Source organism: Peromyscus maniculatus, chromosome 1 (assembly GCF_049852395.1).
Source record: "Peromyscus maniculatus bairdii isolate BWxNUB_F1_BW_parent chromosome 1, HU_Pman_BW_mat_3.1, whole genome shotgun sequence".
NCBI classification, from domain to species: Eukaryota; Metazoa; Chordata; class Mammalia; order Rodentia; family Cricetidae; genus Peromyscus; species Peromyscus maniculatus.
This window is the reverse complement of record NC_134852.1, coordinates 125,239,434-125,248,482: the sequence shown is the minus strand read 5'-3', so window position 1 is coordinate 125,248,482 and position 9,049 is coordinate 125,239,434.

Below are 9,049 nucleotides of genomic sequence, written 5' to 3'. Positions count from 1 at the left end.
CCTCCACACATCTTTCTGAGTAAGGAAATTCAGTCTAGGTACATTCTAATTACTATGACTATTTCTAAGATTAAAAACCAGAATTCCTGATATGATACACGATGGAAGCTAACTTTATTACAGCCATTGCAAGTAGATATCCTTCTTTTAAGCTAAGAAAAATAAAATTGGGTAGGTGTGACTGTCAGTGTTAGTGTTAGTGGACAGAATCTAGAATCACATGGGAGCTGGGCCTCTGGGCACACCTCTGGAGGATTATTTGAATTTGTTAATTGATGTGGGAAGAGCTGTCTTAATTGTTAGTGGGACCATTCCTTGGGCAGGGATCATGAGGTGTATAAGATGGAGAATGCAAGCTGATCACTAGCATACATGCACCCATTTCTCTCCTCTGACTGCAGACTTCTTCTGACCAACTGCTTCATGACCTGCTGCTTTGACTTCCCTGCCATGATGGACTGTGCCATGAACTTAAGACAAAATAACTCTCTCCCAAGTTACTTTTGTTTGAATATTTTATCACAGCAATAGGAAAAGCAACTAAGACAGGAGGCGACTATACAAAAGTCATTAACTAGCCAAGTGTGGTGGTAATCTCAGCACTGGGGAAGCTGAAGCAGGAGCATTGTAAGTTTGAGATTAGCATGGGCTACATAATGAGCCTGAAGCCAGCCTGAACCATCTAGCAAAGCCTCATCTCTAAAAAGGTCATTAATCTTGTAAGCGGTAGAGTCAGTATTTAATTGCAAGCATTACAAACCCATACTAAGCAAGAAGGTTGATATTAGATATTATACATAACACATATAATTTCTTACATACATATTTTTATATGTATTTACATTTTTTCCTTTTTCTTTGTATGTATCTACTTACTCCCTCACACACCTGTATGCATGCAACACATACTTTAATCCTATTGAGTGACTTCTTGCCAGCCCATGGTAATAGCCTCTCCTTTATCTGGAGCTCAGGATAATTATTGCACAGGCTCACATCACTCTTGGTTGGCTGGGTACAAGCAAAAATCATCCCAGAGAAAATACAGATGATTTGGAAGTGCCATGCTCTCGAAACATTAAGAAAGAAGAGTGTCTGAGTGTGGGAGACAGCGTGGAGAGCATAACGAAGAGACGATCTGGAGAGAGATGGATTTTGCAGTCCAGCTCTGCCAATGCTCACTTGTCAGTCTGCTGTGACAAAGCTTGCTTTTCCCACCTCTGAAAGGAAGAGATTGTGTGTGAGCTTGTGTGTATGTGTGCATGGGAGTACATGCATGTACATATGTGCATATGTGTGCATGTGGGGACAGTAAGAGATTAGAGAGAGTTGCTAGGTGATTATTAACATAATTTTAAGGTGAAGGCTAAATAAATATTATATATCCATATGTACATGCATACATAGATGCATATATCCTATCTGAAGTAAGCCTGTGCCTGTCAGCTAAGAACCCCACCTCAGCCACAGTCCTAGTTCCTTTGTTGACCATGGAGATGAGAGGATGGCGTGGAGGATGTAGATACACAAGAAGTGCCAATCACCAGAGTGCTAGCTCTCTTCTCAGAGCTCCCGGAGCCCATTTGTCACATAGTCCTTGGGCTGTGGTCTAGGGACTCAAGTTAGCAACTTGTTTCTTCCTATATGGAAAGGTTTCTCTCTGAAACCCTGCCTTCCTAATCCAGCCCATCAGATCCCCGGGAAAGGCTTGTCACCAAATTCTCAGAAGCTGCTTCATCACTTTATTTTTCTAAAGCTCACAGTCTTCATCTTTTTTATTCCATGATAGAATGCTGGAGGTTCAGAACTGAGGAAGAACAAGAATTGACTAGTCTATGCTAGAGACTGGGAAGTTCAAGATGAAGGTCCTAGCACATAGCATTCTTGCTAGGCCCTCACCTCATGAGAGGTGCCAGAGAGAAAGGAGATGAGGTTTCAGTTCTTCTTTGGCAGAAGGGCAAGAGAGTTTATACCCCTTCAAGGAAGAAGTTTCCACAGTGGTATTGACATACTCATGAGAAATTTTGGCCCTGACCCAAACCCCTCCCACTCAGCCCTTGATTGCATTAGAGTTATGTCTCCAACAAACAAATTGCAAGGGTGCATGCAGGGAGGGCATTGCCTCCATGCTCCTAGGTTTCCAGAAGCCTGTACCACAGGCTTTGGCTAGTGTTGCCACTCTACACACACTAATATTCCTGTGTGGTTTGAATGGAAAATGTGCCCCATGTGTTTCAGCGCTCAGTCTGTGGTTAGTGGCATGTTTGGGGAAATTGTAGAAGCTTTGGAAGATGGAGCCTTTTTGGAGAAAGTGAGTCACTGGGGGTGGGCCTTGAGGCTTTATAGCCCAGCCCCACTTTTGCCTGCCTTTTGCTTGACTGCAGACTCAATGAGATGAGCAATGTGACCAGCTGCCTCACACTTCTGCCACTGTCTTCTCTGACGTCATGAACTATACCCATTCTTAAACTATAAGCCAAACTAAGCACCCCTCCTACCTTAATGTGGTGTCGCCACTCAGCTGCTGCCCCAGTCACTCTCATAGAAGATCCCCTAATGTGGTAGGCAGAATGGACTCCCTCCAATCATCAGGCCTGTTCCTGCCACTTTTCCTTCAGATCCAATGCAGGCTCCTTTAGGACTGAGCCTCACCAAGGACAAGCCTCCCATGGGAGCTGCTTGTTTTTGGATTACCCTGTTCTGAGATCAAAATGTTTACTGGGATTACGCAAAATACATGGAGATTAACATGTGGTGTTTAACTGGATCGCCTCAGGCTCTTGGCTTCCCTTCCACAGGAGCTGCCAAAATAAATTCCCACCCACGGGTACCCTGGGCCTGGCTGGCTGTGTAGAGTGAAAACACAGAGAGCCTGCCACACAGCACATTCTCACATTCACCAGGGAAGCCCCAAAGCTCCTCCATCTAAGCAGCCCACCGGCAACCCCTATCCAAGGACAGTGTCTTTTCTTCTTTTTCTATGGGAGAAGAGTAGGCAAAGTGTCATTATCCTTGCCTGTGAGTGAGAACCTTCTAGGACTTCCTGATCTTTCATTCCAGCATCCTGGTATCATTTCTCACTATGTTTAACAAAAACAGACAAACACATTACTTTAAATACCTAACATGCCCACTTTGGTGCTGGCCTCAAGGACCCAGAGGGAAAGTAACAATGAGGTCCCACTTTTGGTTTGTCCTCTCCAGAGTACAGTCTTATGTCATTTTCCAACACTGATTCTCAACCTGTAGGTCACGACCCTCTTATCAAACCTCTGTCTATGAAAACATTTACATTATGATTCATAACAGTAGCAAGATTACAGTTATTAAGTAGCAACGAAATAATTTTATGGTTGGGGTCACCACACCATGAGACTGTATTAAAGGGTTACAGCATTAGGAAGGGTAAGAGCTATTGGTCTACAAGGTCACTGCTTTGTCTGCAAAGGAAGAATCATGGAGGGAAACACCTGGTTGCTTAACCCAAGAGGGATCTCAAATTTAAACTTCTCTAACAGTTTTTAAATTCCACTCAACAGACTCTGGGCTATAGGCAATTTCACATATGTTCAGCACGCTCGGAGGATGTCTGCAGAATTGGATTGTTAACATCATCACAGCTGGAGAGAGTTATCATTTGCCCCAGTTTCCACTTAAGACAAGGTACAAAAACTTTCCCAAGATAATGAGTGGTGGAGCCTCCTAACATTACCACCACGGCTGCCGTTAACACTGCAGTGTGTGCCTAATAAAACCACTCCATAATGCTATTACTACAAATGCCACCACTACCATTACCATGGTCCTGTGACTACCACCATCAATGCCACTGTTACTACCCACACCCCATCATAACCACAAAATTACGACCACTGCATTACTTTCTCACCCTTCCATGTCCCAATGAGTCACTGGAGATGATGGGGTTCCAAGTGCCAAACATTTGCTAACACTAATACTTGGAGTGCATTCGTTGACTGAATATCACAATGACCTTATTAATTAGAAAGCATTGCTCTACATTTGTAGATGAGACTTCTTTCCAGTGATAGTTATAAGCTAGACATGACAAAACCAAGCTTTCTTAGAAAGCAATTTGACTTCCAAGCCCATGCCCCTAAATGCTATTTTATACTTCTTTCTCCCTAGGTCCCTTTCAAAGCCCAGATCAGTATCCAACGGTTTCTTCCTCAGTGTAGGTTTGTAGGCACTGATTCCAGGTGCATGAGATGTGCAGGTGTAGAGAGCTCAGTCTGACCCAGGTATGGGAACATTCTTGAACAAGGATGAGGTAAACATGAAGTTTTAATTGGTAGTGATAGCCTTTGGCATAAAATAGAGTGCACAGAACCCTCAGTAGAACAGAGGCCAACTGTGAACCTTGGTTTGCTGAACTATAGATGATGCCTGCCCACAGCTTGCATAGCAGTGGCAATGGAGCCCTATTCTGGCTACACTCAGGACAAGATGTCATGTTCCCCATCCCTCATGGTCCCTGAACTTGTCATCTCCTGGGGGCCTAGCTGCACTAGACCTTTCCCAAGCCTGGAACCCCCGTTTCTCTTATTAATGATGGTCCACCATATTAATAATTAATAATAGTGGGACACCAATGAGTCATGCTAGGTCTGGTCTCTGTCTTTTTGTCTATGTTTGGGAGGTCTTTGTTCATCTTATCAACTTCAATGTCTCCTCTGTGAAACCCTTCACCTGGTTGGGGCTCCAGCAGATGATGTGCCCCATGCAGGATGCACGAAGCAACCTATTAGGGGCTCTTTTCTTCAGGATGAGCTCCACTAGGACTACATTATTATCTTAGTATCCCCTGCAGTATCTGGTCCTATGCCTGCCTTATGAGAGGGACTTAAAAACATGGAAAGAAAGAAGAAAAGGAGGGAGGATAAAAGGGAAGGAGCAAGAAGAAACGGAGACAAAGAGACAGACAAGGGCGAAAAGAGACAAAGGCATGCAGAAGCTCCATAACTGGCCTTCCCTAAGACCAGCCCCAAAGCATAGAAACACCAGATTCACACATTCATCAGACCGAATGGACTAACCTTGGCCATGAGCTGAGGTCCTCGCAACAGGCCCAAGTTGATAACTGTAAGGCAAGTCTTAGAGGCTGAAGGAAGCAGGGCTCTCTGGACCTTCACCAACCAGAAAACCGATCAAACAAAAGGAGGCAATCTGTAGTAATGACAGGGGAACACACACGCCATGTAAATGTCAGGTTCTTCACCAGTCTCAACAGCCTTCAGCTCTGAGTTGTCTTCTGATCTCTTGTAACCTCAACTTCCCTCTACCAAACAGCAACGTGTGTGTGTATGTGTGTGTGTGTGTGTGTGTGTGTGTGTGTGTGTGTGTGTGTGTGTGTGTCTTGTTCTGTGGGCAGCATTTCTTATCTAAATCAAGCACGATACAAATGTTATTATTTTTAGTACTTGAGTGTTCTTCTTACCTAAGGCAGCCCCTGTCCCTGACAGGAGGGGATGGATGGTCCTGCTGCTTGAGGAAGGCTAGCTGTAGATAACCACCAGCTCTCCTTACTTCCTGCTCCCCGAGTTTGTACTTTTTCGCTCCATCCCATGGTTGTCTGGAATGAAGAACCAACCCAGGATTACTTGCTGGAGCATCTTGGTGGCATCAAAAGAAGAAGAAAGAAGAAACATAGCAAAAGATCCCTGGGGAGCAAGGCACTCTAGATTAGTTCCTCCTGGGCTCTGCAAGGCCTCACCACTATGGAAAATGCTGGATTTAAAAAAAAAAAAAAGAAAAAGAAAAAAGAAATGCCGGCTAATTTCAGAGGCTCCACGTTGGTGGGCCAACATCCCAGGGAGAATGAGCAATTATGATTTCCATCTGAGCAACATGTGCTGTTTGCTGGCCTCTCTCGAACAGCTGTAGGTTAGATGCTGTTAAGATTGGTCTCCTTCTCTCCTCCATATTTCAGAATTCAAATTAAACTAAAATAACAGCACCTGCTGCACAAAAACCCCATTGGAAATGTGTCCTCGTACACAATTACCGCGGGGAGGCTGGTCACCATTGTTACCCGCCTATTCTTCCTGAATGGGAACGGCAGTGAAGTTTCCTAGGCAGCTGCAGCAATTCAATTGTATAACTAGATCTGGCCCTGCGCCAGCCCTCCAGAACTCAAGTGGCACCAAAAGATACTATATTGATTTGCAATCGAACATAATAGGCCATCAGCTTAATTATTACTGAAGTGACAAGGTTCTGGGTATTTCATATTTATATTTCAGGGCCTGTTGAAGGATGAATGTAAATCTTTTAAATGCACGGATTTGCATATCCTCAGAAGGGTTGAGTGCTCTTATTACATTCATAGCCTTTGAAAGACCGAAAGGACTGGCTATTGAACTCAGGTTGCCAGATCCCACCGGCATTCGCTTGGATGAAGAGACAAAAGGCATAAAATGGAAATTGCTTTAATTTTTTTTTTTTTTGCCAAAAAAAAAAAAAAAGCCCACTACTCAACTCCATTAAGTGCAGACCACTTTGGGGGCCTTCTAAGAGAAAATGGTCATAGTGTCCTATTGGGACAGAGGCATTGGATCACTGGGGACGGAAACCAATACTTCTAGGACCCATCAGGCCTCTGTTGTCTGTGTCCCTCACTGCCTGTTCCTGGGCTCTGGAGAGCACAGGCCAGTAGACTGCCTTGAAGGGCTGAGATGTGGAGGAAACAGTGAGAAGAGACACAGGCAGCTCTTTTGTGTTACCACACCTCTTAACCAGATGGAAACACATGGAAATATTCATACCTCAAGCCTGATCATCGTCAACACCCATTCTATGTGTCCTTGCTCCTAGGACCTGCTACCCTAGCAACACATTTCAAGCCATCCCAAAGCTCTTCCTGCCTTCCCTCTCCAGCACCTACCAGACATGGTGTTACAGACCCATCTTCCTCTGTCTTCACGGAGGCTTGTTCTTGGCTTCTAACTAGTCCTCCCGCCATTCATTTCTGTCAAGCATCATCACAAAGCCTGGATTTCCCTGTGGTCTCATCCTGCCTCTGTAGCTGAATTACCACCCACTCTCCAGCCATCTGAGGGCCATCCTGAAAATTTCAGAATGTGTTGTTCCACCTCAACCTTTCAGGTGTATGCAGAGTATGAAAACCGATCTCCTCGTGTCCCACCCCAGCCTTTATGCCACCCGACCCAATCCCTAGGCACACACCTGCACATTTACACACGGCATTTCAGTTTTCTAATGCCCTCTTGTCAATGGAAAGACAAGAATCACCCTCTAAGGCTTCCTTTCAAAGCACTTCACCCCCTCCTGCACCTTCCCCGGGCCCTCCTCAGCATGTCTACTTCACCAGGCTTTTTCACTGCAGTTTTGCTGAATAGTTTTCACATCTACAGCCTCCATTGAGAGGGCCTCACAGAAGATGGACCTTTAAATTGCTTTATTCCCATGACCTAGGTCAGAGCCTGGAAGATAGGGCATGCCTAGAAACTGTGAACTGAGCTAATTATATATATATATATATAATCATCTACATATATATTCTAATATATATAAAATGTTATAGACGCTGAACCAAGAATAATCCATATGAGAATTGGCTCCAGGATATCACTGTATGTATAGCAGTTGACGCCAAAATCAAAGAGTGGTTTAAACATCAGGTATTACCCCAACATAGAAAGAATGGGAAATTTGTGGTCTAGAATGTTTGGGAGAGAACAGGGCTAGAACCAAACCTGAGATTGGGAAAGCCTATGGTTTAAGGATCAGTAGGACCATCTGAATTGATTTTCTCTGATTCCCATACAGATAAGCCACTGGAGGACCCAGATGGTTAAGCTTCACAAACATAATAGAGCCGTGGGCATCCTCATTCTCACGGCCCCTTTCTTTTCATTCTTCAGAGAATGGGGTGAGGTTGACTGGGGAAGTGGGGAGAGCATTCCAGATGGAGACTCCTCACCCCACCATGCCCTCTCCAGTCAATTCAGCACCATGTCCCTTCCTCAGTGCCACCCCAGGGCCCCTGTTGCTACCTCCTCCATCATCTCTGCTGTTGTCCGTGTCTCTGTCCCAATCCCCTCCTGCCATCACATCCATGGTCCTCATCAAAGAAGGCTCTTGCCTTAGTGGCAAGAAAGTGCATTGACCCCATGTCCTTCATTTTTTTTTCTACTTGCATTTACTTCACCCTCTGAGCAGGTCCCATCGTTTCAGAACCTGGGTTCTGCCCCAGACCTTTCTTGTGAAAACCTCTCCACTCTGGGAAGATCATTTGTTTATTGCTTTGAAGTGAGAAACGATTTTCAAGGGAATTAGATAGAAGGGTTCTAAGATTTGGAAAAAAGAGTTAAGAAGAGAGAGACCAGTATAGAATTTGGGAAAACAGAATCCTTTTTCCAGGTCAGCAATAAAAATTAAGATTTAGTTCCTTGAAGGGCATGGTTTAGGAACTCTAAGAGGGAGATGTTCAGGCCTGGATAAAGAAGCTAGGAGATAATTCTTCAGGATGCAGTCAACTACACTCTATCTTTCCCTGACTTTTGATGTCCTGCTTCATTCATTGTCTGTTCCTTCTCTCCTGTTGCTTTTTTGGGGTTCTCTTGTTTGGAGACTCACTCCATTGAAATGCATCTCCCTGTTTATGTCCATCGGAATCACCAAGAAAAAAAAAATCACAGGGCTGGCAAAGACTCAATCGCTGGAGTCCCGGAGACAGCAGCATCACCACAAGAGCCTCTCCTGCCAGGCTGAGCACAAAGGAAGGCATTATCCTGGGAGGAGGAGAGGAGTCGCTGGGGACCACCTGCTCAGGCAATTCTGTGATAAAAGGAAGTGAGACTGGAAATTGGACAATTGTTACTAAGTAGCTGAGGACCCAGCTGAGTGGGGCTTTCTTTAATAAGGATAATGGAAGCCAGCTTTATAGGCAGATGGAGATTTTCCAGAACCTGAGGGTTCACAGAGAAAAATGGGAGGGAGCTAGGCTCAGGAAAGGACATGTCTTCACATCTTTATAAAGAGCAAAGACAAGTGGCGTTCTTACAGG